This window comes from Culex quinquefasciatus, chromosome 2 (genome assembly GCF_015732765.1).
Source record: "Culex quinquefasciatus strain JHB chromosome 2, VPISU_Cqui_1.0_pri_paternal, whole genome shotgun sequence".
Lineage (NCBI taxonomy): Eukaryota > Metazoa > Arthropoda > Insecta > Diptera > Culicidae > Culex > Culex quinquefasciatus.
Window position 1 is genome coordinate 126,289,583 of NC_051862.1, and position 4,482 is coordinate 126,294,064.

Here is a 4,482-nt window from a genome sequence, read left to right on the forward strand (position 1 = left end):
ATCGCTGGCAACACCAACTTTTTTCCTCATGATGCGTGCGGCAGCACTGACAAAAGTTGCGGCGCCGCTTCAAAACAAACGCCAAACGAGGGGCGTTTGTTTGGGTGGGGAAAAAAAACGAACCCCAGAAACAAAGATACACGCAAAATCCACAAAACACAGATCCGTGTAAAAATGTTACACAGATCCACATGCAGGCTGACGTTTGTATACAAACAAATTCAGTCATTAAAAGGCAATTCATTTTTTTTAAATTATTGTATCGTTTGTAATTTGCAGTCGCATTCAAATAAGCAAATCCAAGTTATTTAATTTTGCATTTTGCAAACAAGCACCGCTCGAAGAAACGTCACTTTCCGTTTCTGTTTCTTTTCAGCTGCGTAGGCTGCGTACCGCTGCGGTGTATCGAGAAATTAAAAGTGAGAGTGTGTGCAACATGGAGTTAAACTTTCTGTGAAGTTGCTGTGAAGGTTACCATGGCACTTTGAAAAGTTTAACTCCATGTTGCACGCACACACTCTCACTTTTAATTTCTCGATAGAGCATTCTACGTGCGTATGTATTGCGTTTACGTACACGAAAATAAAGTGAGGTTAAATTTTGTCAGCCAGCAAAACCAAATGGTGCGCTAGTGTTGATAGTAATTAACAATTCTGGGGTTAAATATATGAGACGAGCACATGGAGTCCCTTAGGGGGATTGCTCCATAGGGCGGCACACGTATCTACCCGGAGATTTCTCACACAAAGACAAACATTTCATACTCACGTGAACCACACTAATTTTCAACCAAAGACTAATATTTAGGATTTTAAATAAATAGGACAAACACAGCTTGATTGAGACCACATTTTAACTTTTTATTTAGATTTTAAGACTTTCAATAATTTTAAGAACTTTTAGGGGTAATAAATTAAGGGAAAGACGGGGGAATCCAATTTTAACGTGTATTTGTGTACGGTACTTGCATGCATGCGTTTTATCGTTGGGATCCTGATGCTCGGTGGCCGGCTTGTTGCGTCGCTGTCATGGCTGCTGCTGCTGGTCGGGTTCCGGAACAGGAGGGAACGAACGGCGGGTCCAGTTGGACCGCCGAGCGGGCGTCTTCTTCTTGGCTTCGCCCCAGAGGGCCACAGATTGGTGTCGGCGCGGTCTCAGAAGGAGACCGCCAAAACACGTGATCGCGGACCCTATTTGTAGCGGAGGGTCGAGTTCGCGGGTCCGGAGGGTGGTGCACGCGCGAAAGGGGGGGAAGTGGTCGATCCGAGCGAGGTACCACTGGGGAGTCTTTGACTCGGGGCTGGCCAACAGGTTTGACGGTGTGCCACTTGGCACTCAGCACCGCGGTGCTTCGTGCGGCCAGTCCCGACCACTTCACTACACTTCACTGCAGGTTCTTGTTCTTGCACCACGCTCGCTCGGATCCGTACGATGGTGACCGGAGGGACCTAACTCGGTTAGGAATTTTTAACGTGTTGTGGTGTACGTCTAACCGTCCGTGGTGCTGTCTCACTCCGATCCGTACTCTTTAGGCTTATTGGTTTTAATTTGTTTGTGGCACTTCACTGTTTCGTAACTAATGTTTTTCGTGTAATTTTAATTAGGATTTTTAAATTACACTCGCGAACTTTCTTCCCGTGTCGTGTGGTGACGGACGATCAAGCGGGGCGATCACTGGTCTTCACCACTCCGGACCAAAATGCAAAAGAGGCCGACACCATCGTCTGCGCCCGTATTTATGCGCCGCCTAGCTGTTCCCTCCAGAACTGTTTCCTGTTTTGCCACAGGGATCGGTGACAGCTCGATGACACTGACGTACGGTGATGATGATGGTGTTTGCAGGGGTGGGGTGAACAATATTCATATGGGTGTCTCAGATACAAAAGGCCTTTTTCCCTAATTTTAATTGCATGCTAATTTTGAATAATAAATAAGTAATAAATAACAAATAACAAATAGATAAATAAATAATTTAATAAATAACAAAACTCCTAAATCTGACAGACACCAACCTGGACGCTCGATAAACATGAAATATCATATGTTCAAAGTGTAAACACAGAACAACAAATACTGCACATTTAAACATTTACTGACAATATATTACAATCTTCCTTTAATCAAGCTGGTTTGGTGTGGTTCGAGTATGTATATTGAAACCGATTTTCAAAAGGTTACAATCTTCCCGGAGTCGGGGTAAAAAAAATGACAAAGTTATTTTTTTTGTTATCCTAGGCACATACACATCTAGACAGACACATCTAGAGTAAAGTAAAGTCAGGGGCAATATTTTTATGATTTGATTTTTTTTTTTTAATTTGTTATTCTATGTTTTCCAGGTGATTTATGCTGCGCACCTGGGCAGAAAGCTGCGACTGATGATTTGCTGGGCCATGCTGAATCGGGCGGTGTGCGGATTGGCGAAATCGTTCAACGAGGAGTCGCCGAAGCGGACTTCTACTCGTGGCCACCTTTTTGGACGATGACGAGTTGGAAATAAAATGATTTTTCCGATGATTGCGTGTTTTTGCTGTTTGCTGGTGACGACCTGATGGAGGGAACTAGTGAAACAGTGCCGTTTATCCTGGTTTCAGGTGTGCGGCTGGCCAAATCCCAAGATTCTTTCCGTTGAAGTCTTCTAGCTCGTATGACGAAGAACCGTGTTTGGCCTTTATTCGGCAGGGAAGGAACTGGGGGCCGTACTTCGCGTTGTACCTTTCCGCGGCATTTGACTGTTTCATGTTTCGACGGTAAACAAGCTGGCCGTCAACAAACGATTTTGCGAACTGACGGTGGCGAAGATTGTACGTGTTGCGGGATGTTTCGTGTGCTTTTTCGAGGTTCTTCACGACGATCCGGTAGATCTCCTGAAACCTTTCCTTCCTACGTTCCTCCAGCTGCTCGGCAGTGAGATTTTCGCCGTGTCGTGACAACTTATGGTCGGTTCCGACTTCAGACATCTCGTGCCCGCGCGTTATGAAAAACGGGGTGAATCCGGTCGATCCGTGGACGCTAGTGTTGAGAATCATCTCGATTTCAACCGCGCGAGTGTCCCACATTCGCTGGTCATCCTTGCAGTAGGTTCTGATGGCGGCGTTGACCGTGCGGTTTACCCTCTCGACAGGATTAGCCTGTGAGTGGTAACGCGAGTTGAGCCAGTGCGTAACTTTGAAGTGGTCGATGAAATCCTTGAACTCCTTGGACAAGAAGCAAGACGCGTTGTCCGTGATCACGATCTCGGGCACAGAGTTCCGGAAGAACCACTGCTCCTTGAGGATCGAGACGAGGGACGAACTGCTGATGCTTCGCACGGGTTGGATCATGACCCACTTCGAGAAGTAGTCAGACACGACCAGCATGTGCTGGTTTCCGCGGCGACTGCGGGGGAGGGGCCCGACGTAGTCGATCGATACGATCTGCCAGGGTCTTGTGGCTACCCTCATTTTGCCCATTTCTGGTGCCACCGGAACTGATGCTGCTTTTACTTCCTTGCAGGTACCGCACTGCTGCACGTAATGACGGATTTCGACGGTCATCTTCGGCCAGTAGTACCGCTGCCGGATGCGCGCCAGCGTCTTGTCGTAACCTGGATGGAAACAAGAGTCGTGACACTGCTGTAGAATCGCTGGGATCTCGGACTGTCGAGGAATAACCTTCCACTCGAACTGGGAATCGTACGGGCCGTCCTGCACAGTGACGAATTTCAACAGCTGATCGTTCTCGACGCGGAAATCAACGTAGTCGTCGGGGTTGGCCAACACCTTAGCCTTCATGGTCGCGTACCAGGACGAGGCTGGCTCATCCACCTGCGCAACGGCTCGAGACAAGGCGTCCGGGACAACATTCTCCTTACCCTTCCGGTGAAGAATGGTCATGTGGTAGCCCTGGAGGTCCAACGCCCATCGACTACACCGAGAACCAACCTTCCACTTCGTCGTCATGATGTGGGTGAGCGCCGAGGAGTCGGTGATCAACGTGAAATGGTAACCTTCAACGTAGCCGCGGAAGGCCTCGATCGCCAGGAGAGCTGCAAGCGCTTCCTTTTCGGCAGCATGGTAGTTCCGTTCGGCCGTGGTCAGCTTGTAAGAGAAGTACGAGATGACTCGCTCGCCTTCGTCGTGTTGCTGAGTAAGAACTCCGGCAACGGCCACGTCGCTAGCGTCGGTTTGGATCACGAACTCCTTGGTGAAGTCGGGACTTCCAAGGATCGGCGACGAGATCAGCAGCTCCTTGATGTGGCAGAAGGCTTCCTCGGCGGCTTCGTTCCATTGGATTGTTTTCGACTTCGTCTGCAGCAGGTCTGTCAGGGCAGCCGTCACTCCGCTGAAGTCTGAGATGAACCTTCTGTAGTAGTTGGCCATCCCAAGGAACCGGCGCAGCTTTGTGATAGTCGTAGGTCTCTCGTACTCGACAATCGGACGTGTCTTTTCCGGGTTGGCCCTGAGACCGGACGTGCTCAGCAGATATCCTAGGAACGGAATC